The sequence below is a fragment of the Odocoileus virginianus genome, chromosome 2, assembly GCF_023699985.2.
Source record: "Odocoileus virginianus isolate 20LAN1187 ecotype Illinois chromosome 2, Ovbor_1.2, whole genome shotgun sequence".
In the NCBI taxonomy this organism is placed as follows: Eukaryota; Metazoa; Chordata; class Mammalia; order Artiodactyla; family Cervidae; genus Odocoileus; species Odocoileus virginianus.
Genome location: NC_069675.1, coordinates 83,009,792 through 83,036,471, shown reverse-complemented (window position 1 = coordinate 83,036,471; position 26,680 = coordinate 83,009,792). Strand labels below are relative to the sequence as shown.

General features: G+C 50.3%; 1 protein-coding gene across 2 annotated transcripts in view; it reads left to right on the top strand.

Moving 5' to 3' along the window:
* Positions 1-26,680, top strand: part of HPCAL1 (hippocalcin like 1) — a 115,227-nt gene that overhangs the window by 1,323 nt on the left and 87,224 nt on the right. The window contains exon 1 of one of the 2 annotated variants that reach the window (XM_070451738.1): positions 7,405-7,472. The exons of the other annotated variant lie outside the window; for it this stretch is intronic. The gene's annotated coding sequence lies outside the window, so the exon portion shown is untranslated. Of the gene's footprint in view, positions 1-7,404; positions 7,473-26,680 lie in introns of those variants that run through there. 2 annotated transcript variants of the gene reach the window in all.

Sequence of the window (26,680 nt, the reverse complement as noted above, 5' to 3'; positions counted from 1 at the left end):
TGGAAGGTGAAGGAGCGCGCAGCGCCGGGCGCCCGCCCTTCTCCAGCCGCTAAGCCTGGCGCGCCCGAGCGGGGGTCCCTCTCCTGGCCGAAAGCAGAGGCTGCGGGAGTCGGGAGCCCTTTTGTTCAACAAGTGCCTACTCCCCGGGGGCGTGCGGATCTGCCATCTGGGAGCCCAGCGGTGAGAAAGTGGTACTCGCCGCAGAGACGCATCTCGGGCTCCCGGGGCACCCCTGACCAGGCCTGGTCACGCGGAAGGCTGCCCCCTTTTCCTCCCCGCCAACATCCACTCCCCCCTAGAGGAGCATGATTGTCAGGATGGCGAGTCCTGCCTTGAGCGCTGGCATCGAACGCCCTACGTTCTCCACCCCCCCCCCCAACCCCCCAATCCCTTCTCCCTTTGATCAGCCTTGTGCAGGAAGCTGAGGGTCTGCGTGGGACTCTTTTCTCCTAGTCCTACGCCTTAATTTTTAATGTTTAGTGTCAAACCTGGTGCTCATTGAACTGCAGTGACTGTGCACGCAGTTCTAACCAGCATTCGCTTTCAGGCGGAGTCCGGCCAGCCACACCAGAGCGCTTGCTCAGACCCAGCACGGCCAGCTGGCCAGGGCTGCACTGCCGCCTGCCTTCTGCCATAGCCCGGGATTCCTCCCTTTCATTTCTAGTTTCTTCCTCTCAGGACCCTTCTCAGACGGGGAAAAAAAAAAAAACAACCCAAAATACAACTTTCACCAAGGGAGCAGCAGATCTCATGGTACATGTGGTTCTCAAAATGAAACACTGGCATGGAGTGGGCAGGGGCTGTTGCTTGGGTCCGGGTGCCTTTCCAACTGTCCAGTGCTCTTGGCTGGTGTTCTCAAGGAAGCTTCCGCAGGCTTCTATGACACAGGAGCAGAAGCCTCTGGCTCAGTTCCTTTGGTCTGCCTTCTGCTGGGACCCAAGCCGTGAGATCTCCACAGTGATTGCAGGCCAGGGGAACCGAATAATAAGCTAATTTGTCATCCTCAGTTGGTGTCAGGAGCACACTTAGAATGCAACCTGCTTTTTGTGTTTCCATAAAAAGATTTTATATCCTGGAGGAGAAGAAGACTCTTGATCTGTATCCTATTCTCATCCCCATAATCAGATTTCAACAATAATATTAAAAAAAAAAAATCAGCCTGACTTTGTCTGCTTAAAAGACAGACCAAAAGCTGGGATTTCGCCCTCCCCCTAGTTAAAACCAGCCCTTTGTCTTAAGGAAAACAGTGTTATGGACTTAGATCTATTTCTGTTTCACTTTTGAAAGCGCCTGTAATTACTGAGCTCTTGAGGTTTTATTGGATAATGTGTTGGAAGGAAGGGCTAGGGATTCTGCCTCTCGCTTGCCATGGGATGTGGTGCCTTGTTCTCGCCTTGCCTGCTTCATTTGTGTTCCGATTTTTGTAAGTTGGTAAGCATACGTCAATGTGTGATAATAATTTGGGAGACCTGGCTTTGGGAGTCAGATGCCCAGAAGAACAGAGATTTGCCCCAACACTAGCCAATGACCCACTCGTTTTCAACAAGCCCTTCTCGAGAGATACTCCAACACAAATAAAAAGCTTGAACAAATTCCTTTAGGATTTCTCCTAAAGTCCCTTTCTGGCTGCAGGGCTGTGCAGAATTAGAAAAACAGAAGGTCAACGAGTGGGATCTCATTGGCCCACACTCCCGAGCCTGGGCCTTGCACTCACCAAGCCCCCTTTCTACCTGGAGCTCCTGTGGCGTTTCGTCTGGTGCAGAGGTAGAACTGTCATCCAGGGCTTGCAACTCTTGCCCTCAGGGCTCCGCACACATAATTTCAACATTCACATGAAATACGATGGTGACTGTTTGTGCATCGGAGTAGTCTGTCTTCCCCTTCCTCCAACAGGCCTTCCCCCAAACTTACTTCCGATAAGACCTTGCCTTGCCCCTTTGGAAGTGGTGAAGTGCCATGGTCTGATAATCCAGGATACTAAATTAATAAGGAGCCCCAGAGTTTGTTTGGCACTAGAGAGTAAGCCTCTCGGCGGCTGACATTTTATCTAGGTTGAGGATTGGATTTGTATGAGAATTTAGCGTTCCAGGAAGACCTAAACTGTGCTTGTTTGTTGCAGGTTGATGCTTCCAGTTTATGAGTTGCCAGCCCAGACTTGATGGGGGATTATGTGTGTTTTGCTAGTTTGTCAGCCCCTGATGTCATTGTGCTGGGGAAAGAGAGCCCTTGGAGGCTTAATCATACTCTACCTTGGGACTCACCATCCTCCTGTAGTCTCGTTGGATTCCTTGTATGTTTTCATGCCCACCTGCAAGGCTGCACATCTGTGCATCTCGTGTGGGTCTTATCCTCTTCCCTTTAGGCTCAGTTTCCAATCAGGATGACGAAGGGTAATCATGTATGGAGACAGCAGAGCGGACTTAGGGTCTTTCGGTGCCACTTGCCCCATGGAAAAAAACTCTTTCAAATCACTTTTCACCAAAAAGAAGAAAAAAAAAATGCGTTGAAATCTACTCGTGTGGATTTCATGTAACTTCAGGTAATCCATACGGTTTGACAGGTGGAACATGTATTAGGCACTGAGCAAGGTGCAAGTCTAAAGAATTTTTTAAAAAATTATCTGAAAAGCACAGTGAATCCTTTCAGAGAACCTTGCCTTGGCCATGCCGTTTCAAGTCAAATTGAATTTCAGAGGCAAAGCTTCACATCTTGGTGTTCGTGACACGTGACTAAGTAAAGACACTGTCTGAAAGGCCTCAGGCTCTCTCCCCTGCTGCATTGGGGTGGCCAAGATGCTTTCTTTTTGCCTTTTCATTTTCCTTCAGAGGGGCTTTCCCTGGTAGCTCAGCTGGTAAAGAATCTGCCTGCAATGCAGGAGACCCTGGTTCGATCCCTGGGTCGGGAAGATCCCCGGGAGAAGGATTAGGCTACCCACTCCAGTATTCTTTTATTTTTTTCCCACTCTAGTATTCTTGCCTGGAGAAGCTCATGGACAGAGGAGCCTGGCAGGCTACAATCCATAGGGTCGCAAAGAGTCGGACACAACTGAGTGACTTTCACTTGCTGTACTTACATTCCTTCATAAGCTCAGTCACCCCTCACCCCCACCCCCACTTGCTAATCCTGCTGCTGTGTTTTCTGGGTATTTGTTTCTTTTTAGAGTTTCAGGTACAACCCAGGTTGGCAGGAAGCCAGGAGACTGGGGTAGGCCTGCCTCATTAGATGAGAAGTCTTCTTTGAGGAGCTAGTGATGGGTTTTTGACCCTTGGCTAAGAAACACTCAGGATTGTTCAACTCTTACTCCTTGGATAAAGCCGCCATGATCCTGGATGCAGGAAGAAAGTTTTGGGGTATGTGTCGTTCCTCTTAGGGAAGTCTTTCCCGATTGCCTGAATACCCTGTTGTCCTAGCTAGTCTTCCCTTGCCCTGTGTCCCCTTCAGCAAGGGAGGTGTCCCCTTGGTTGGGCACCTGCTGTCGCCTCGGTGAGCTCTCCACCGCTCTGACCGAATGCTGTTGCGTGTGCTGCGCACTTCATTGTTGTTCAGTCGCCAAGTCATGCCTGACTCTTTGCAACCCCATGGGCTGCAGCACACCAAGCCTCCCTGTCCCTCACCATCTCTAGGTGTTTGCCCAAGTTCATGAGCTTGATGCCATCCAACCATCTTGTCCTCTGTCGTCCCCTTCTCCTCCTGCCTTCAATCTTTCCCAGCATCAGAGTCTTAACCAATGAGTCAGCTCTTCACATCAGGTGGCCAAAGTATTGGAGCTTCAGCATCAGTCCTTCCAGTGAGTATTCAGGGTTGGTTTCCTTTAGGATAGACTGGTTTGAAGTGCTCCATGCTACCCCACATCACAGCAGAGCCTAGAGTCCCTCCACACCTCCCACCCCACCCTGTGTTTCTGGGTCCTTCTCCCTTCTTTCTCCACCCATCTAATGTCTCTGCCCCCTGTTGCCCCATCCCTCTCCCCACCCCCATGCCTCTTCTTCCCAACACCCAGCCAAGCCTCATCCCTCAGGCTGGAGCTTGGCTTGCATTCCTTTGCTGCAGGCACCCTGTCCTCAGGTCAGTTTTTCGATTTCTTCATCTCCCTTTCCACCCCCACGACCCCCCAGGTTCTTTCTCTTCTTCAGTGAAAGTGAAAATGAAGTCACTCAGTCGTGTCCGACTCTTTGCAATCCCATGGACTGTAGCCCACCAGGCTCCTCCATCCATGGAATTTTTCAGGCAAGAGTACTGGAGTAGGGTTGCCATTTCCTTCTCCAGGGGTTCTTCCTGGCCCAGGGATTGAACCCGGGTCTCCCGCATTGCAGGCAGATGCTTTACCATCTGAGCCACCAAGGAAGCCCACTGCTAAACCCCTCCTGTAGCCTTGCTCCAAACCTGGCTCTGAAAGCTGGGCCTGGGCTTCATCCCTGTCCAGAGAGCGTGGTTGCGGTTGTAGGGTGGGGAGACCATCCAATGAGCTGGTGGAGTTGACAGGTGCCTGGAGGGCAGCTCCTGCCCTGGCCCCAGGCCTGGGGAGAAGCTCTGTTTAAGTTTCGGGATGAGGCAGCTTTCTGGAGGCAGGTGGGGGCCCAGGGAGGTTGGAAGTGGGACTCCAAGGGTGAGTCAGGCCAGTGGATAGGTGTCTTCCTTCTCCTCCCACCCAGACTTGATCCATTAAATTCCTACTTCAGTCTTTAAAGATTTTTTAAATTAACAGTTTTATTGAGGTATAATTTACATACCGTAAAGTGTACCCATTTAAAGTGTATTGTTCGATGGAACTTCCCTGGTGGTTCAGTGGTTAGGACTCCATGCTTTCACTGCCAAGGGCAAGGGTTTGGTCCCTGGTTGGGGAACTAAAGAACCCACAAGCCTCACTGTGCAGCCAAAAATCGTGTATTATTTGATACTTTTAAGTAAACTTACAGAGCTCTGCATCCGCCACCACAGCCCAGTTTTAGAATGTTTCCCTTGCCCGGAAGGCTCCCTCATGCCTTGTCATAAGCTGTCACTCCCTGTTCCCACCCCTGGCCCCGGGCAATCACCCTCTGGCGTTCTGTCTCTTGATTTGCCTTTTCTTCCCCACTTGTAGATCTGGCTTGAGGGCCTCTGGGAAGCCTTCTTGGAGTCTTCCAATTAGAATTGGCTTCTGAAGGAGCCGGTGCTCTCTCCCTGGGGATTGGCGAGCTCTTGGAAGGAGCCTCAGGTCTCACTGGCCCCTTGTCTGTCACCTAGCACAGCGCCGGGCACCTGGGAGGCCCAGAGCATGTTGGCTGGCCTAAATGAAGTTGCCTGCCTTAAGTTTCTTGTGTGAACTCCTGAGTATCCAGCAAGGTATTGGAATTTAAAGTACAGGGTGGCCTTCCCTGGTGGTCCAGTGGTTACGAATTTGCCCTCCAATGCAGAGGACCCTGGTTTGATCCCTGGTCTGGGAAGATCGCCCCTGCGCCAGACCACTAAGGCCACGAGCCACAACTACTGAGCCAGCAAGCTGCAACTGCTGAAGCCCGTGTGCCCTAGAGCCTGCACTGTGCTGTCAGAGAAGCCATTGCAATGAGAAGCCCACGCACCGAAACTAGAGAGTAGCCTCCACTCTCTGCAACTACAGAAGCGCCACCCTCCCACGCTGTGCATAGCAATGAAGACCCAGTGCAGCCAATAATAAATAATATAAATATTTTTAAAAAATTACAGTCTGTGTCATTTGTGCTGTGAGGCCCTGCTGAACACTGGATTGCTTCAGCAGGTACGTGTGAAGCAAGTGGGATCAAACCCATTTTTTGAAATGAAAACGTGGAGGGAGAATGCCCAAAGCAGAAAATAGAGGAACCAAGAATTACTTTCTTTTCCACGCCTATTTGCTAAAACTGCCATCGCCTCTCAAGCAGTGTAAACTCCTTCACACCTGGTTCACATCTGACCAGGTAGTAGTGACCCAGTGTGAGTGTGAGACGTGCAGAGAGGTCTCTTGGTCTGTAGATGGAGGGAGGCCCTGCGGGGAGGGAGGGAATACTTGCATTTCCAGGCCTTGTGCGTTTCAGAAGTTTCTTCTTGCGTCATTTTTGTTCTTTGAGGAAAGGAGCAGAAGAAGGAAACTTCATTTTACAAGTGTGCAGCCCAAGACACGGAAATTGTGTACCCAGTGTGTATGGGTCCACGTGGGTCTGGTGTGTAGACCCCCAGGTCACAAGTGTTCTCACTCCCCCACTGATGCAGAGAACTTTCACAGTGGATGGTAGCGGTGTCTTGTTTCTTCTTGAGAGATCGGAGTTGTTGCAGGAATATCCCAGGGGAAAGGCCAGGGGTGGGGTCAGGTGGTGGGGTCAGAGTGGGGTCAGGTGGAAAGACCAGGGATGGGGTCAGGCGGATGGGGGTTCCGGTCCGTCTTTGCTCTGTGGTTTATTGGCCAAGTGAGGCTTTCTGAGCCTGAACGTACTCAGACAATCCATGAAGCCTGGATGTAGAAGACCCATTGCGTCGGGCTGGTCACCTGTCTGCAGAAATGGAGGAGGCTGCAGCTCTTTCTTGGCACTGAGGAGTTCTTTCCAAATTTGGTTTCTTTAGGCACATTTTGACCCAGACTGAGGTCACTAGGCATGTGACGTGAGAGCCTGTGAATGTGTGTGGAAGGGATCCAGGCGCGTGGGGTGGGGGTGAGGGTGTGTGTGTGTGTGTGTGTGTGATGATTTGGCATTTGGGGAGCTGCCACGTTGGATTGTCCCAGCTTGCATCTTCTGTAGGGTCTTTCAGGGTCCCTGATGCAGCCACAGTGACCCTGAACTTGGAGGACTGAGACACACCTGCCCTCCCAATTCTCTTCCCCCTGGGGCGCTTGGAAAGCATTTGTTAGTTTGGACACATGGGTGCTGATGGGCTGAAGGGGACCGCCAGCAACGTGGGCAGGACTGTGGTTCCAGCAGCCGTGGGTATGGATCACAGCGCCGTTTTCCCTCCATCAGCAAAACACTTAGGTCTCTGCTTCCTTCCTGTGCTTTAACAGGACTTTTCCAGAAAATAGAATTGACGGCAGCTCCCCACCCTTCCCTGTCACTCCCATCCTCTCTCTCCTCTCTGCTCTGTAATCTACTTTTGGAGGGAAGTGAGAACCTCTCCGAATCAATTGCCTGGGTTTCTAGAGAAGTGAGAACCTCTCCGAATCAATTACCTGGGTTTCAAGATGATCGTGACGACGTCGTGCAATTTTCTGTATTTACGGGTGTGGCTGAGTCGTGGGGGGGGGCAGGGGGCCGTGTCCCCGAGGGGAGGGGGGACAGGACTGGTGGTAGGCTTGCCCTCTCTGTTCCTCCCAGCCCTCCCCAGGGCGTGGGGCGGCGGCAGAAGCCAGGCTTTATTAAAGATCCTTCAGTCCTCGGTGCTGGTGCCACCACTGGTGACGCAGCCTGGGCAGCCTGGCACAGCGTCCAGGGGTGGGAGGCAGGACGCAGTGGCTGCTCCGGCTCATCTGGGGGTCTTTCTTCCTCCTGGTAAGTAAAGGCACAGGCAGGCCTGGGACAGATGCTGAGGACCCCCCCCCCCCCCCTTGCTGGCCAGAACTTAGGTTTTCTTATTCTCTGGGGATTACGTTTTCCTCTTCTTTCTCTCTAAAGACAGGAAAAAGGATTGTGGCTTTTTATTAGCATATGTTCTAGGCGATTCGCTATTATCTGACCTGAAAACAATATGGCCTTGGCTGATGGTTCTCAGAGCTAGCTGTAAAGTGAAAACTTAGGCATTTGGGAATTATTTTCACCATTGTTGGTGGGAGTAAGGGAGGGGAAGGTGTAGCACATGTAAGGGATTCCGGGTTCTCTGGACCGGGGACACTCAAGCAGGGTCAAGGTCTCACTGTGTTCCCCCCACTCATAGCTCCTTCCCCCGTGTGTTGTCCTGGGCCAGTTGCCGGCTCTCTAGCTCAACCACATCATCCTTATCCTCACCATCACCATCGCCGTCACCATCACTATCCTGATAACCATCAGGATAACCATCATCACTATAACCATCATCATTACTCAGTCTCAGCATTGCTTCCCAGCCTTTGGCTGCTGCAGATCCTAGCCTGTTTCTGCTATACTAGCTGTTCTTTGGGGGATGCCCCCTCCTGTTAGGGGGTTAATGAAGAGAGTTACGACAGGATGGTAGGCACAGAGCCCCCAAGTGGGTGGATGATGGAATGTTACTCTGAAAGTGGCCTCAGAGAATAACTAATCAGGAAGATGCTTAGAAAGATCTCATCTGTGATGATTAATTTTATGTGTCAGATTAAATTTTATTTTTAAATTTTATGTGACAAGGCTAAGAGATGCCCAGGTAGCTGGTAAAACATTATGTATGGGTATGTCTGTGAGGGTGTCTCTGAAAGAAATTAGCGTTTGATTCAGTAGATGTAGTAAAGAAGATGGTCCTCAGCAATGTGGGGAGGCATCAGCTAATCCACTGAGGTTGAGTAGAACAGAAAGACAGAGGAAGGGAGAATTGGCTCTTTCTCTTGAGCTAGCATGTCTCGGAGAAGGCAATGGCAACCCACTCCAGTACTCTTGCCTGGAAAATCCCATGGACGGAGGAGCCTGGTAGGCTGCAGTCCATGGGGTCTCGAAGGGCTGGACACGACTGAGTGACTTCACTTTCACTTTTCACTTTCATGCATTGGAGAAGGAAATGGCAACCCACTCCAGTGTTCTTGCCTGGAGAATCCCAGGGATGGAGGAGCCTGGTAGGCTGCCGTCTATGGGGTCACACAGAGTTGGACACGACTGAAGCGACTTAGCAGCAGCATGTCTATCTTCTCCTGTCCTTGGACTTCAGTGTTCCTGGTTCTTGGGCCTTTGAACTTGAACTGCTGACTTTCTTGATTCTCCGACTTATACATGGCAGAGTCTAGGACTTCTTGGCCTTAAATTGTGTAAGCCAATTTCTATAATGAATCAATCTACATGTATAGAGAGTAGTCTCCCCTCATCTGTGGTTTCACTTTCCACAGTTTCAACTACCCATGCTCAACCATGGCCGAAAAATGTTAAATGGAAAATTCTAGAAAGGCACAATTCCCCAGTTTTGCATTTCGTGGTATTCTAAGTGGCATAATGAAATCTCACACTGTCCCACTCTGTCCCCCTGGGATTCCGTGGCTCAGTGATCCAGGACCACCCAAAGCAGATGACCCTCCTCCTGACACATCATCAGGTCAATAGAAGCCTAATGTAACATCTCAATGCATATGTCATTCACTGACTTTATCTTGTGTAGGCATTTTATCATTGCATGTCATCACAAGAAGGATGAGTACAGTATAAGACGATATTTTGACAGAGAAAGAGAGATCCTATTCACATAACTTTTATTCCAGTGAATTGTTATAATTGTTCTATTTTATTATTAGTTATTGCTGTTTATCTCTTACTGTGCCTAATTTATAAACTTCATCATAGGGGTATTTGTATAGGAAAAAAATATAGCATATATAAGGTTCAGTACTGACTGCAGTTTTAGGCATCCACTGGGGGTCTGGGAATGTATCCCTCTCTGATAAGGGGGACTAGTGTATGTGTGTGTACACACACAGACATACACACACATATATGTGTGCATGCACAAGACACAAGATGTATGCTTGTGTGTCTAACTGGAGGGCCCTGGCTGACTCACCGCTCATTCTTTCAGGCCCAGTGGGGAGCCAGTGTCACCCTTGCCCCTCCTGGGAGGACAGCTCAGGCTCCCAGGTGTGTTCCCCAGGTCCTTTGCTGATGAGTGTCTCCAGGGCCTGAGCTCACAGATCGAGTACTGAGCTGTCTGCCTCTCCCCGGGCAGGGGGCCTCTTTGCAGGCCAGACCTGTGGATTTCTTCTCCGTGGTGCCCCCATTCCTGGCACTGAGCCTGGGATACAGTGGATGTCCAGATGTGTGGCTGAACCATCATCTTCTTCTCTCAGCTGTAGGATGGTGGGTGAATTGAATTATTTAAAACTTGGCACCTTGGCTATGAGGCCTGCTTGGCAGGCCTGAATGTGTGATTGGGTGGTTCAGTGCACCGATGCTGCTTTCTGTGCAGTCTCTCGTGGCAAGTGTTTTATACTTTCATGAAAACTGCAGGACAGTGCTCTGAAAGGCACTGTGGCTTCTTGGGCTGGTGGAGAGAAACCACCCCACCCTCCCATCCTGTTATTGTCTGGCTTTCACTTGGTGTGAGTGGTTTTTCCTCTCCAGATCTCAGTTTTCTCATTTGTCAAAGCAGCTCGGGGCTAGATAGCCTCTAAATTCTCTGCCAACTCTACAGCCAGGAAAAAATGCTTAAAAATGTAAATATGAAGGACTTCCCTGGCGATCAAGTGGTTAAAACTCTGCACTTCCACTGCAGGGGATATTTTTCGATCTCTGGTCGGGGAACTAAGATCCCGCATGTCTTAGGACATACGCCGGACTAGAGAGGCCCACACACTGCAAGGAAGAGTCAGCCCCCTCCAAACAAACAAACAAACAAAAACCTCTTAGGAAACAGATGCAACTGCTATGTGAGGAGCTGGCATTACCATTCAGAGAGACCGAGAATACTGAACACATTTGTGGAGCACAAACTAGAAGGAAGGGGCGGGGCAGAAGGTACTGGGGTTAGGGAGAGGACTTCTGTGTATTTCATCCATCCACCCATCCATCCATCCATCCATCCATCCAAGGTGTTTTTATAACTTCCTGTGCCCGGGATGGTGCCATGTCTTAAGGAAACTGAAACGATTAAGAAGACAAGGACTCCTGGTACTGAGGAGGAGCCTGATTTCAGCGGGGTGTTTGCTGTGGGAGCACGGAAGAAGGTTGGTAATTGAGCTGAGATCTTAGGCTCTAGATCTGGGCCTTTCTTGGAAACTGTTTACAATTCCTTTAAGAGGACAGGCTGGCAAGAAAAGCCAGTTAGAGGATGTAGATGTTGCCCTCCTGGGTGTAATGGGGCACTTCTATTTTTTTCTGGGAGGTCATGCCACTCACGATCTAAGAAGCTGGTGAACTGAGCTTCTTGTTTTGACTAACTGTGAACCAGAGAGAAGTCAGGAGTAGGGAGCACTGTAGAAGACAAGTGGCTGTATTATTTTCAGATGAGAGCGTATGTACTGATGTAAATTCCTGACTGGCTTTCACCTCAAATTGGTCTTTTTAATGAGTTACAGAGAATTCTTTGAAATGAACACATTTCTGATAGTGAGCTAGTAGGTGTTTGCTAAAGGGGTCGAAAACAAGCAATTTAAATGTGTCTCTTAAATAGGGGGCTGGAAAGCAAGATGTAGAACTGTGCAGACAACTTCATTCCCATTATGTTTAGGAGGGAAAAAAAGATCAGAGAAAATAGAAGGGAAGGAAGCATGCTGAACTGTTAACAGCAGTCGAGTCTGGCACGATTGTGTATGCGTGTGTGCTCAGTCGCTCAGTCATGTCCAGCTCTTTGTGACCCTGTGGACTGTAGCCTGCCAGGTTCTTCTGTCCTCGGGACTTCCCAGGCAAGAATACTGGAGGCCATTTCCCCTCCAGGGCTCTTCCCGACCCAGGGATCGAACCCGTGTCCCCTGCATTGGCAGGCAGGTTCTTTACCACTGAGCCACCTGGGAAGCTCCGTGGGATCATGAGTTTCTCTTTTCTTTTTTTTTTTGTGTTGCTCTACATTCTAAATTTTCCCCCAAGGGCCTATATTTGTTTTGCAATTAGGAAAAAAAAAGGTTTTAAAAAGGAGACTCAAGAACGCATTCCTCTGATAACCTTGTTTATCCTCTTAATTTACTTAGCAAATTTTCTTTTTATAGTCAGACTGGCTGGAACCCATAAATTCCATACTTGTGATGATTTGAATTAATGGAAATTTATCATACTACATTATTAGAATTTGTTAATCTCGTCTAAATTCAATACTGAGTAACTCTATTAACTTGGATATGAAAAAATCCTTCCAAGTCTCCCAAGGAATTCACCGTTTCAACATGGCAGGGGTAGAGTTTGTATATGATCTAGCAGGTGCTGCTTGTATCTGGGCATTCACTTTGTGTCTTGACCTGGACGGAGGCTTTGAGCGTCCTGCTGTGTTGACGCTGGGTGTTTTAATGAGGTGGTTTGATGTCCTCGAACCTACCTGTCCCTGCTTTTCCTTCTCTGTTCTCATCACCGAGTGTTCATGCAGTGGCCTTCTTCCAGGAATAATCATCTTTACTGTTTGTCTCTCAGGCTGATATTTTCAGCTCCTGTTTTTGAAAATAACTCTTTTGGTACCCCATCCCAGCTCTTCCTTCCTGACTGCCCCAGAGTGGAACTGCTGGTCTTCAACTGTGAATTGAAGGACTCCCAGGGATGGTCCTTCCCCCTGTCTCCCTCCTTTGCTGCTCCAGCCTTGGACTTGGGTTGATGTTGGATTGACTTGACTTGACCTTGGGCTCACATTGGATTGACTGTCTTTATTTATGGGCTGGTGAGCAGGGCCATCTCAGTACTTCTTAGGGCCATGCCTGACTTTCAGTGGCATCCCTCCAAAAGGCTTCTTAGGCTGTTATTCCCATCATTTTTCAGGGGTTTAATCTGTCTGAGTCCAGGATATTGAGTCAGCAGTGGAAAGTTATGAAGGCGAAGCCAGCCATCAGAGAAATTGGCTAATATGAAAGATTAATTTCAGAGTGAATGAAGGGGAGGGATGCTTGGGGGCTGGGCTGTCTCTCTAGGCAAATAATATTGCTATAAAATGTGAGAAATCAGAGGCTGCCTCTGCTACTCGCTTAGTGCCGGCTTATAGTTTCTTGGATAATCTAGTGTCTGTATTTATGATCTTGAGAAAAAATATAATTGTCAGCAAAATTACATGCACATCTGGTTAATTATTTCAGGATGCTCACCATGAGGAAATCATATTTTTAAAAAATTAGTCTGGCTCCTGTGTTCAGAAATTGTTATTTTTGAAAGCCAGTTGTTAGGTTATTGTGTCATTCCACAGGGCAGCAGGAAGGAAGCGCTCCTGTCCCTGGAAACAGGTAGGTTACCGTGGAGACCGGGTGTGTCCCACTGGTTTCCTGGGTATCTCATTTGTTCTGGAGAAGGAATAAACCTCACTTTCTGTGATATTCCTGAAATTGTGTTTGTGAATTAAATTTTTCTAAACAAAGGCCCGATGTTTTATTGACTTACAAGGGGATTTCTGACATAATTTTGCCCTTTGTTCTGTTTGCTTAATTTATAATGCTGTGTAACCCTACTTTTCCTATCAAAATGCTTAAAATGCACTGAAGGAACACCCATCCCGAAACAGCAACTGGAAAAAAAATCTTTTAATAAAGCTAGGAGTGTTCTCTCCTGTGTGAATGTGATTGCCCCGGACAGTTAAACAAATTAGTTTGATAATTCTATGTCATAAGCCAAGCTGGGGGATACACTGATGAGCAAGATGTTGGTGGGCCTGCCCTGTGCAGCTTATATTAAGGTTGTGACCCAAGGCAACCGGAAGCCAAGGGGGGCCCTGGTCTGAGCTTCCCTGGTTTATATTGTCAGTCACTGCCAAACCAGAGGCCTTAAACCCCGCTCACTGTCCCGCAGGGCGAGGGGGCTGGGCCTTGCTGGAGGGATGACATAGCTGCTGACTTGTTTGAGCTGTTTTTATTCATGAGCATTTTCCAGAATGTGGAACAGTGCTTTATCAGTCCTTATCATAATTTTATACATGAAAAAATTCTGTTCATGCCTATTCTTGGGTCTCTCTCCATCTAATAGTTTCTAAAGGCAATCGCTTGATGGTTAACTGTGTAGAGAGCGCCTTGCACTCCCTGGGTCTTGTCAAACACCTGGCAGTTTCCTTCCTTGCTTCATCCCATTCAGCATCCTCTGATCTCACAGAAACAAAGCGCCCCGCCCCCAGTCCCAGCAGCAGCAGCTGGAGGCCCATGGTGGGCATCCCAGACTCTCTCTCCCACCCTGTGCTTCTTTGCGGTCACTGCCTCAGCAGAAGGCACATCCTCTCTTATCCTCCCTTCTGCGGGTTGGTGATGAGCACAGGCCTCCTGCAGCCCCACCACTGGACAGCCCATTTTGCAGAAGCTCCTTAACTGGTTGGGACCTTGAGTGGGATTGCCACAGCCTGAAGAGGCTGCACCTGGTCTTGGAACAGAGTTGGTGACTATGTTGGGTGTTGGTGAGGTTGAGAAAGTTGGCAGACTGCACCCTCTGTGTGTGCTGTAATTTGAACAGAGATCTCAGTCTCATAGCCTCAGAGGATGCTGTGATCTGAACAGCCCAGGCCCCACATGCCCTGGGCTTAGGGACATCCTGTCTAGCTGAGCTCCAATTGGAAGGGAACTGGAGATGTCTCTTCCTGATCCTGCCTTGACTTCCTTCCCATCTAATGGATAGGGAACAGAGTCATTCTTTTCAAAGGAAAAAAGCCACGTCTATCACTCTGTCTCAATCCTGTTCTCCTCCCCGAGGCTCAAACACCACCCACCTTCACCTTCTTCATGCAGGTCCCTCTTGGGTCTGCCAGGCACTGCCCTGGAACATCTGTTGCCTTATCTGTGAAATATAGAACCTCCCTCTTAGGACTGTTGTAAAAATAGCCATTACACTTCTTGTAAACTCCAAATTGCTGTATAAGTGTAAGGACCGTCACCATCATCATCACCATCACCACCATCATCACCATCACTATTACCATCACCACCATCATCTCCACCATCACCATCACTATTACCATCATCGTCATCACCACATCACAATCATCATCACCACCATCACCATCACTATTACCATCACCATCATCACCATCATCACCATCATCATCATTACCAACCTTTTTATTCACATTCTGCTGCCCCTGACACATGATTGCCTAAAAGAGCAGGGTCTTTCTGGCTCCCTCTATGGAATTTGAATTCCCAGTCTTCCATCCTTTTCCTTTTTCTCATCTGGGATTAACCTGTGGTTTCATTTCCCACCTGCAAGATGTTAGTCCATAGAAGAGAGCTGGGGAATGTACAGTCCAAGCCTCACAAAGGACGTGGAACTCTGTATCTACTCCTCTGTCCTTCTGAAACATTGGATCTGCTCCGTCTTTGCTCCTGTCCCCTGCTGGGCAGGGGAGTGACTGGCTGTTTGTGTGCTGGGCAGCCTGGGAGCTTACTGCTGAGATTAAAGATATTTATTGAAATATGGGCAGTCAGCTTGGCTCACGTCAGATCATATATTGAGCAAGAAGCTCCCCTTAAACCTGCTCCTGGATTACAGCCAGCTGTGTGGTCCAACTTTGTCAGTGACAGAGGGGTAGGATGGGGACTTGGTAGAAAACTCTCAGGGAAATTTTTCTTTATTCTTCTTTTTGAAAGGGACTTTCTTCGTATCTGGCCTCCTTGCTAAGGGAGCTGGTGCTGGGGTTTGGGGTTATGATTCTCAATGCTACCATTTGAGGAGAGGAACATTTGCTACACCCTTCTGCTTGCCCCTTGTACCCTCCCAGATTGCCTTCACCACTCCCAGCCTTGCTCAGGTGTCACCTCCTCCAAGAAGTCCCCTGGGCCTGCTCAGGCATCTGCTCTTCCTGGGGCACTGCTGCTCTGGCTCACATAGCCATGCCACATGCAAAACTCTGGTCCTGGCCAGTCACCTCCCGGCCCGGGGCTCCTAAGGGCAGGAACCATGTACCAAGTAGTCTCCCTTTAAGGAGAGACTGGGCTTGGGGAGAATCCCTAGGTCGGGAAAGGTGCTCCCTCATGAACCTCATTCATTCATTCACATAGCTCATACTGTGTGCCGGACTCTGCACTAGAGAATATCCAGTGGAAATCCTGTGCTCTCAGGGCTTATGTTTCTAGCTGGACCCAAGAAGCAGTAAACTAAAGTTTACTTTATATGTAAACTATATGTAAACTTTATATGTAAACTTTCAATATGTAGCATAATACCGTAATACTGTAGTATATGGTATAATATGCATGTTAGGTTGCTTCAGTCCTGTCCAACTCTCTGCAACCCTATGGATTGTAGCCCACCAGGCTCCTCTGTCCACGGGATTCTCCAGGCAAGAATACTGGAGCGGGTTGACATTTCCTCCTCCAGGGGATCTTCCCAGGGATCGAACCCGCGCCTCTTAATGTCTCTTGCATTGGCAGGTTGGTTCTATACCACTAGCGCCACCTAGTAAGCCCAGAGTATAATATAGTATATACATAATAAAATATGGTAATTTAGTATAATATAGTGATAATAGAAGATGTGGGGGGGAACATAGGGGGAATTCCTTGGAGGTTCAGTGGTTAGGACTCTGGACTTTTACTGCTGAGGACCCAGGTTCAATCCCAAGGGGAACTAACATCCCAAGCCATATGGTACAGCCAAAAAGAAGAAAAAGAAGGAGGTATGGAACGAATACGTTTAGTGAAGGGCCAGAGGTATTGGATGAGGGATAGTGAGAAATGAAATTTTAGGTAGAGTGATCAGAGAAAGCCTAATGAGAAGGTGACCTTTGAGCAAAAACTGGAAAAAATGAGGGAGCTGGTCATGTGGAAGCTGAGCAGAGTGGCAGGCACAGCGAATAGCAAATATGAGGGCCCCTGTGCTCAGAGGCTGGACAACGAAAGGCGCCACCTTCCAGCCAGGAGAACCGAGGGAGTTTTGGCCAGTGAGATGAGTTCAAGACCATTGGCTTGCGCTCCTATCCCCGCTCCCTTCCTGAATAAACAGCCAGAGTCCCAAGACAGGAAGCTTTTGGCCCATTCATCTTCCTGCCTGGAAAGCAGATGTAATTTGTGGAAATAGGGCAGCCATCCTGTGATCACGAGGCTGAAATCCATGTGCTATGGATGGTGGAGCAGAAAAAGACTCTCGGTCCTTGATGGCATTCTTGAACTGCTGCCCACACTCTGGACACAAAGAAAAGCCTTTCTTATTTAAGCCACAGTTTGTTGGGTTTTAGGTTGTTTTGATGGGATGCCCAAAACAGAATCTGCTATTCCCAAGCCTCCAGGTAGACCACTGCTGCTCAGATATGTCGCGGTGGGGGAGGGGTGTGCTGGGAGACGTTTTAGCCCCTTCTCAGCTTCCCTTTCCCTCCATCCTTTCAAACTGGTCTCTAAGTTAGTCATCAAGATGTCCCAGGTGCATCCCAGTCTCTCCAGCTTCACCTCTGTGTTGCACTCACCACCTGCATGCATGATGGTCAGTTTCTGGCGGCTCTCCTGACCCAGCCTCTCCCCACACCCCACCAGACCCACCCACCTCCCAACTCCAGCCCAGCAGGAGCCTTCTCTGCACTGCTCCACACTCTCAAATCCTTGCTTGCAAAGTCCAAATGCTAAGCATGGCCTGAGAAGCCCTCCTTGTGACCCTCGACCCTGCCTGGCCTCTTGACCAACGCTTCATCCACCACGTGAGGTCTTGAACTCCATTGACTGGCAGATCCTTGTCACCATTCACTCCTCTGGGCCTTTGCACCTGCCGTTCCCTCTGCTGGGAATCCCTGACCGCCCCCTCCCCCAGGAGGCACCCACACATCCTTCAAGAATCGAGCAGAGCTTTTCACGGCAGTTGATCCCTTTCTCTATGCACCTGACTCTTTTGTCTGTGTCAGAGCATCTCTGGGGGAGGTGGGGGGACTGCAGTTTAAAAAAACAAACAAACACATCTTTCTTCCCAGTAGACAGAATTCCCCAGAGAACAGAGATCAAACACGAGTGGTGTAGAGAGTCTGGGCTTTCTTGGTGGCTCAGATGGTAATGAGCCACCAGGAGATGTGGGAGACCTGGGTTTGATCCCTGGGTTGGGAAGATCCCCTGGAGGAGAGCATGGCAACCCACTCCAGTACTCTTGCCTGAAGAATCCCCATGGACCGAGGAGCCTGGTGGGCTAGAGTCTATGGGGTTGATAATAGTCGTACACGACTAAGCATGCTAGAGAGTCTTGTCAGTGTTGGGCTTTGCATCAGGCCTGTAAGCAGCCCTTCTGGTAGATGGATCTGCAGCTGGACTTGTTGCAGGTGATGGGTGCCTGAGGCAGTTCCAGATGTTGGCCCCCAGGTGAGGTCCCTACTCTCCCACCTGCACCTGTATCTTTAGGCCCAGCAGTGCCTGTGGGGCAACAGCCTCAGCTCACTTATAATAATAATGAAAATTGTATTACCAAAAGCTCAAATATCTGGCACCGAGCTGAGTGCTATACACACTTCATCTCGGTAATGAGAGTTGGTCTTCACTTCCCAGATAGCTCAAGCGGTAAAGATTCCACGTGCAATACAGAAGATGCGGGTTTGATCCCTGGGTCAGGAAGATCCCCTGGAGGAGAAAATGGCAACCCACTCCAGTATTCTTGACTGGAAAATCCCATGGATAGAGGAGCCTGGTGAGCTATAGTCCATGGGGTCGCAAAGAGTCAGCCACCACTAAGCGACTGAACACGTACACACTCATTCAACAAATGGTTATCTCAGGCCTACTGTGTGCCAAAGACTCCTCTATGCACCAGGGGTACATCAATGGGGAGAAAAAAAAGACTCTGTCCCATGGAACTCACATACACTTCCCACACCTTGTTGCTGCTTCCCACAACTTGCACTAATGCACCAAAAGCATTCTAATCATTAATTTTTAAATGTGATGCAGAAAGTTTGAATTTCAGTGGATGAATTTCAACATGCAGAAGGTCTTGCTGTCCTCTCAGAAAGAAAGAGGAAAATTAAGCAAAAAGGTGCTTCTAGCAAATCAGTGCAATATTTTTCCAAACACAAAAATTTTAAATTATTTGCTTTCATCTCGCTGTTTAAAGGGTCCCACTATTCAGAACTCACCCTGTTGTTATTAAGGGTGGAAACCAAGACGTTTAGTTATGTAAAAGCCAATTAAAATAAATTAAATGCAAATGTCATTTCATTGTAATGTTAATTTTGAGAGCTGGATCAATCACAGGTTGTGGAAATGCCAAAGTTGTTAAGACTTTGGTTGCCATGACAACAGCACTCTGGCTCCAGTGGTCTGTATTCAGGTCTGGGCTCCCAGAGAGGCAGGGGAGGGTGAAGAAACATTTCCAGTTCCTTCCTCACCTGTCTGACTGACCTTTGGTGGAAATAGGATTCTTTATCATCATGGTGAATAACTGCCCGGGTGTTGTTTGTTCTGTGTGTGTGTGTGTGTGTGTGTGTGTGTGTGTGAGGGTGGGGAGTTGTTGGACTGAACTCAGTGCTTTTAAGCCGTTGGCTGCCATAATCACATTTCTTAGTGAGTTTTCTCTGAGGCCACCTCTGTTTTACAGATGAGGACATGGGGATTCAGAGAGAGGCTTGTCCACATTCTCTGGCTCCGGGAGGCCAGACCAGGATGGGTGTGAACTCCGCGGGGCTGGGCCAGGATGGGCTGTCTCTGTGGGTCTTCTGGGAACCCAGGGTTCTTGACCTTCCCCTGCACCTGTTTCCTATCTGGACTGCTCAGAGTGGGTCCCAGCGGGCCTCCCTCGCCAGCATCAGGCTGACCAGGCCTCAGTCGCCAGCACCGGGCCCAGAGCTGCAATGGTGTTTCTTTTGGTGTGTCCTGCAGAGACGCTTTGTGAAGTCAAGTGGGCCTTAAGAAGCACTGCTGTTAATAAAGCTAGTGGATGGAATGAAATTCCAGCAGAACCATTCAAATCCCTAAAGGAGGATGCCATCAAGGTTTTGCATTCATTATGTCAGCAAATCTGGAAGATCCAGCAGTGGCCACAGGACTGGAAAAGGTCAATCTTCAACCCAATTCCCAAGAAGGATAGTAACAAAGAATGTGCCGACCATCGGATAATTGCACTCATCTCCCATGCTAGGAAGGTCATGCTGAAAATCTTACATGGTAGGCTTCAGCATTATGCGAACTAAGAACTTCCAGATGGCCAAGCTGGGTTTAGAAAAGGAAGAGGAACTAGAGATCAAATTGCCAACATTCGCTGGAGAGAAGAGAAGCTTCCTCACCGTTCTTGGTTTTAGGAAGTCATGAGTCGGAACTGCAGGTGTGAGTTAAGCATCAGTTCTCCTGGCTGGAGGAGGCCCAGGATGGGCCGCTCAAGTGCCAGCCGCCTGACGCACTGTCCCTGTCCTGCAGTCCCCCTCTCCTAGCTAAATTGGGACTGCAATCCAGATCCTTGTTTTATGAGATCGCGTTGGCCTTTTTTCCACTTTTTGAGGTGCAGTTCCTGGGAAATGAAGCAGTTGGGGATTTTTTAAACTCTGTGCAAGAGACAGGTTGTTGCACTAATATCTAACCTGCTATAGAGCCCCCTGAAAGTGAGGTGAGGCTCCGGAGAACACGAGGGGATGAAGTTGGATGTTTGCCGTGGGCCTGCAGTGGCAGGACTCCACCTCAGTGCCTGTACTTGCTGGGGGCTCCCCCAAATACATCCTGGACGGAACAAGCATAGAGGCAGCAGGCGCAGCAGACAGCCTCCCTCCCAGGCCTGCTTGGGGGTGTACAGGTGAATTTCCTGAGCCACGTGCTCTTGAGGTTGCTTCTCAGCGAGTGCAGAGGGCGTCTCCCTGCCTCACGGGCTGCTGGCCACGGGGACTGAGCAAATGCTGCCCGGTCGCCCCAGCACATCACGGGGCAGGTAGGAGGTTGGTTTCAGCATGTGCTGAAAGAGGCTGGCACATGATCCCCATTCTCCTCGGGCTCTTAAAGTGGATGGTCGGAACCCTGTGGTTGGTACTGCTTTCAGAGCTCTGATGGCCACTCTTTGGGTGTGGGGCTCAGACTGTAAAGGCCTGCAACATGGGAGACCTGGGTTCGATCCCTGGGTTGGGAAGATCCCCTGGAGAAGGACATGGCCACCCACTCCTGTATTCTTGCCTGGAGAATTCCATGGACAGAGGATCCTGGTGGACTACAGTCCATGGGGTCGCAAAGAATTGGACATGACTGAGTGACAAACACACATTCTTCTTTGGGTATGGGGCTGAAGGTCAGGTGGTGTTTTCAGGACTCTTGGGCCGGGAGTGAGTGGCCTGGTGGGTGTGGGCCTGTCTGCCTTCTGCCTCTGTGCCCTGAGCCACCCTGTCTCTACCTGCCGCTGTCAGGGTGCAAATCAGAGGGGAGAGGGTAAGAGAGGCAGGTTGCCTCCTTGGAGCCCTGCATGAGGGCCTCACTTTCCTTCTCAGCAGCGCACTTATGACATGCATGGTTCCTTTCTTTGGGGAGACTTGTGGTGGTCTCTCTTGATACCTCTGTCTTTCATAGAGCACTTGCTTCCCTTCCCTTCTCCCCATGCACTTTGAAGCTGGCCTGGCTTTCTGACAGATGTTCTGGGCTTCCAGCTGGGGCCACTGTCTACTGTGGTCTCTCGCCCCAGGTCCACCCTGGGCTCCAGCTGATTTGGACCATCACCATCCCCCAAATATATCCCCTTCTCAGTTCAGTTCAATTCAGTCACTCCGTCGTGTCAGACTCTTTGCGACCCCATGAATCGCAGCATGCCAGGCCTCCTGTCCATCACCAACTCCTGGTGTTTACTCAAACTCGTGTCTATTGAGTCGGTGATGCCATCCAACCACCTCATCCTCTGTTGTTCCCTTCTCCTCCTGCCTTCAATCTTTCCCAGCATCAGGGTCTTTCCAAATGAGTCAGCTCTTCACATCAGGTGGCCAAAATATTGGAGTTTCAGCTTCAGCTTCAGTCCTTCCAATGGCTATTCAGCATTGATTTCCTTTAGGATGGACTGGTTGGATCTCCTTGCAGTCCAAGGGACTCTCAAGAGTCTTCTCCAACACCACAGTTCAAAAACATCAATTCTTTGCTGCTTAGCTTTCTTTATAGTCCAACTCTCATATCCATATATGACTACTGGAGAAACCATAGCTTTGACTAGACAGACCTTCTGGCCTCCAGCTATTTGTCTTTGCTGTTCCTTTGGCTCAGCGGCAGGCCTTGGCTCCTCTGGGACGCCCTCCTTCCCCAAGCTGGAGCCAGCTCTCTGTCTGGGTGTCTGGAGCACACGGGGCTGACCCTGGCTCTGACGTGGAGCACACGAACTTGGTGGCTCAGATGCTAAAGAATCTGCCTGCAGTGCGGGAGAACCAGGTTTGATCCCTGGGTCGGGAAGATTCCCTGGAGAAGGAAATGACAACCCACTCCAGTATTCTTGCCTGGAAAAGCCCATGGATGGAGGAGCCTGGCGGGCTACAGTCCAAAGGGTCGCAAAGAGAGACACAATTGAATGACTTCATTTTCACTTTCACTTTCCACGTCTTAGAGGGAGAGAGGGCAAGAGCTTCACCACGGCAGTGTCCTCCAAGGAGACGAGCCCATATGGGATGTGGGCCAGGGCCCTTCTTCCCTGTGGCCCAAGACCCTGTGTGGCTGTGACAGGGCTCCTGTCATCCATGTCCACCTGCAATCTGGCTTCACCTTCCTCCCGACTCCTGGCATTGGCAGTCACAACCAAGAGTTAGAGAAGTACTTTGTATTCTTCTGTGTCATGTGAGATGCAATTTCCAAATGGGTGTTTTGTGCATAGCAGTTGCTACCCCCAAATGTGTAAGGCAGCTCCCCAGGAGGCTTTTAGGGGAGAGCTGCAGGGTTGGGGGTGCTGGGTCAGTTGCTTCTCTCCACGTGACAGCTGGTGGTGGGTGAGATGCTGGCTCTCTTGGTTTCTTGGCCCTGTGAGCCCCCGGGGCAGGTCCTTTCACTGCTCTGAGCCTCCGTAAATGATCCTGACCCCAGAGGGCTGTCAGGAAGATTATACCAGCGAGGGTACGTGAAAGTGCTATTATAGTCACGTGAGTTATCTTGGTAAAGCTGGGGCTCAAGGTTTTTTTTTTTTTTTTCTGATTTATTTTTGTTTTAAGACTGGACAGGAACCAATTTACCAGAGTCATCTGTGGGTGTAAGTGCTCTCACCTTCAGCCAGGACTTAATTTTGGCCCAGAGCTCTGTCTTATTCCAAGAGAGAGTGGTGCTATTCAGAGCCGAACTGTGCGGGACTTGGTTCTCTGGGTGGCGTTCTCTGCAGATGGCATTAGCACTAATGACTTACTATATATGTATTCACAAGTGGGTGATTTATGGTTATACACCAGACCCATAACTTTTCATTTCCTGACTGATGTAGCAGAAGCTTCATCTGTAATGGGCCTGGTAGATTTCATAAGTGTGAAAAGACTTCAGTTGAGGCCATTTCTGTCCTCTGCTCGTGGTCTGAGGCCGCCTGGCCTGCGGGGATGGGTGGGACAGACAAGGGGCGCCCGAGCTTGGCTCCACACTTGGTCTCCTTTGTCTCCTTGGGCACCCTCTGCAGTAGGTGGGTGCTGGGGAGGATCCCATTTCACAGAGGAGAGTCCTGAGAGGCCCAGAGAGGTTAACTAACTTCTCCGAGGTGTCACAGCTCTGCGTGGGGACTCGGGTGTGTCTGACTGTAGCCTGGCACAGGGCCTGGCGTGAGGAGGGGCTTGGTAACCCTTCTTCTCCACTGTCTGGGTGACTCCCGCACCTGGCTTCCCTCTGCCCAGACATTCTGGTCTTTGGGGGAATTACCAGGGAAGATTATTGTTTCAATTTTTGGCTGCACCCCATGCAGCATGTTCACCCAGCAGGGATCAAACCCGCTGCCCCCCACCCCACCCTGCATTGGAAGCACAGCGTCTTTAACCTTTACTGGACCCCAGGGAAGATTACTCTAGAGTTGGGCCATACAGAAAGCTGAGTGCTGAAGAATTGATGCTTTTGAACTGTGGTGTTGGAGAAGACTCTTGAGAGTCCCTTGGACTGCAAGGAGATCCAACCAGTCCATCCTAGAGGAGATCAGTCCTGAATGAATATCCATTGGAAGGACTGATGCTGAAGCTGAAGCTCCAGTACTTTGGCCACCTGATGTGAAGAGCTGACTCATTTGGAAAGACCCTGATGCTGGGAAAGATTGAAAGAGGGAGAAGAAGAGGATGACAGAGGATGAGATGGTTGGATGGCATCACCGACTCAGTGGACATGAGTTTGAGTAAACTCCGGGAGTTGGTGATGGACAGGGAGGCCTGGTGTGCTGCAGTTTATAGGGTCACAGAGTTGGACACGACTGAGCGACTGAATTGAACTGAACTGAGGCAGCTTCCTGGCCCCTCCAAGCCTCTCTTGTGTCAGGGGCACTGGGGGTGAGCCTCAGAATGCCAGTGAGCTGCCCTGGTGGTGGGGGTGGGGGGTGGAGTGAAATTGGGGGTGAGTGGGCAGGTGGTGGGGAAGGGCTGGGGCTTAGTGCTCTCGTAAGTTAGAAACGCTCGGCTCCAGCTTTGTGGAATCCAGCTAATCCTTGTGGCAGGCTGGATGGGGTCCCCGGGATGGATGTGGGTTTTAGTCCCTGGAGCCTATGGCTATGATAACTTACACAGTAAAGGGCTTTGCCATGGGATTAAGACTGAGGACCATGACGTGGGGAGAGTGGGTGGCCAGGGTGGACTAGGGGTGCCTTCTTAAAATGCAGGAGGCTTTCCCAGTGGTTGGCAGTCCTGTGGCACTGTGACCTGAGAGACGCAGTGCAGGGCTGTGGCTGGCTTTGCAGATGGAGGAAGGGGCCACGAGCCAAGAGCTGTGGGCGGCTGGTGGAAGCTGGAAAAGGCAGGGAAATGGATTCTTCCCTGGGGCCTCCAGAACTATGTAGCCTGGTGACACCTGCCTCTCAGTGAAGCCGATCTCTCCTGCATCACTCCATGTTTTTCCCCCAGCACATCCCACTCCCCCTGGCCCACTGGTCCCCCTGCCTGCTTCCCCGCAGGTTCCTGGGCTCCAGGCAGGTCCTGGGCTGGCACAGCTCCCAGCTACAGGAACTTTGCAGTTCCTCTAACAGTGTGCGTTTGACATGATGCTGGCCCCACCAACTAAGCATCAGATTTGCCACTGTTTTTTTTTTTTTTTCCTATTAAAGCAGCAACAAGCCCTGTCTACCTGGTCTGTGTGGATCAGGCAGGCCATGGCTGCACTGCTCGGTGCTCGGTTTCAAGAGTCTGGTTCCAGGATTAGCTGAGCTGTGCAGGGTCTCCCACCCGCAGAATAGTTCCTGTTGTTTAAATCTTGGTTCTTTTGATTTTTTTTTTTCCCCTGTTGAACTAAAGACTCTGTGGTGTGTCTGTGGTGAGCCAGAGGTGCGTTCCTGTTCAGAGTGGCCCCGTGATCTCAAGCGTGTGTGATGAGGGCCTGTAATGGGGCTCAGTGTGGCCTGGATGGGCCAAGGGTGGCCACCTCTGATCAACCTTTGCCAACGATGGCAAATCCCCAACTTTGAGGCAGGTGTTTACATTTCCGGGATGCTTTCACAGGCAGATTCTCGTTTGGCCCTTTAAGGGTGGGGTTGGGAGCAGTAGCTTTGGAGGGGCTGGGGGACTTGGCTCCCATGTTATCCTTCCCACCTCTCCACTGTGCAGCGGCGTGTGGGATCTTAGTTCCCCGAGTGGGGATCGAACCCAGGACCCCGGTGGTGGGAGTGCAGAGCCCTAACCGCTGGGCCGCCGGGTCTCAGTATTCCTTACCCACACCTCTCTCCGTGTTTCCTCCACCTGGGAGGCTTAAACGACAGAGCCTGATGGCCTCACAGGTGGAAGTCTGAGAGCATGCTGTTGGCAGGGTCGGCTCCTCCCAAGGGCTGTCTCCTTGGCCCGTGGATGACCATCTTTATATTGTATCCTCACCTGGTCACCCCTCTGTGTATGTCTGGGTCCTGATCACCTCCTCAAAGGACACCAGTCAGATGGAATTAGTTGGGTCCACCCAGATGACCTCATTCTAACTTAATCACCTTTAAAGAGCCTGTCTCCAGATGCTGTCACATTCTGAGATCCAGTGATGGGGGTTAGGAAGTCAGCATAGGAGTTTGGGGAACATAACTCAGCCTGTAGTACATGGGAATGAGAGTGTTCCCCTAATGCAGTTGGTAAGGGATTAATTCCAGCGATGATGTGTCTAAGTGCTTAGTACACTCAGGAGGTGGCAGCCGGCACTCACTATGGACCCGGGAAAGGCCTCTTTCTCTAGTGCCTCTTCTCTGCTGGGCCAGGGTCCTTGCTGGGCCGTCCTTCTCTTAGGCACAGAGCAGCCTCTTTCCTGCTGGGTCAGGGTCCTTGCTGGGCCGTCCTTCTCTTAGGCACAGAGCAGCCTCTTTCCACGCCTGTTTCTTGCAACATGGACCCTGATTCTGTACCTGAGAATGCAGACTTGTGGGCTCCACGCCGGGCTCCTGGAGTCAGAACCTGCTGGGTTGGGGTCTGGGCACTTGCCTCGTAAATAGATATTGCAAGCACAGGAACTGCAGTTGGAGAACCACTGCCCTGTCGACTCTTTAGCGCTCTCCGGTCCACACCCCTCCTGCCTGCTGTCTCATTGTGAGCGCGGCCTCTTCCATGGACCACGCTGTTCCACATCCCTGGGCATCTCCATGTCCATCTGTGACTCTCATCTAGTCTCCCAGCTGCAGGAGGAACAGAAAATAAAGCCACACACGACTGCTCCACCATCCCGGTCCACGCTTCGGGGATGTGCCCGTCGCCTGCAGGGAGCACCTCCAGTTCTGGGACTGCTTGTCTCCTGCCCCCACCACCCTGCTGCCTCTCCCCAGGGGCCCTGGCCCCAGCCTTCTGGAACAGCGTCAGCCTCTCCTCCCTCCTGGGCTTTGCACGTGCCCTTGCTGTCACCCGGGGGACCCTGCCTGTCGCCCTCCTCCCGCGTTTCCTCCTGTCTGAGTCCTCAAGTGCTGGGCTAGGCTTCCTTCAC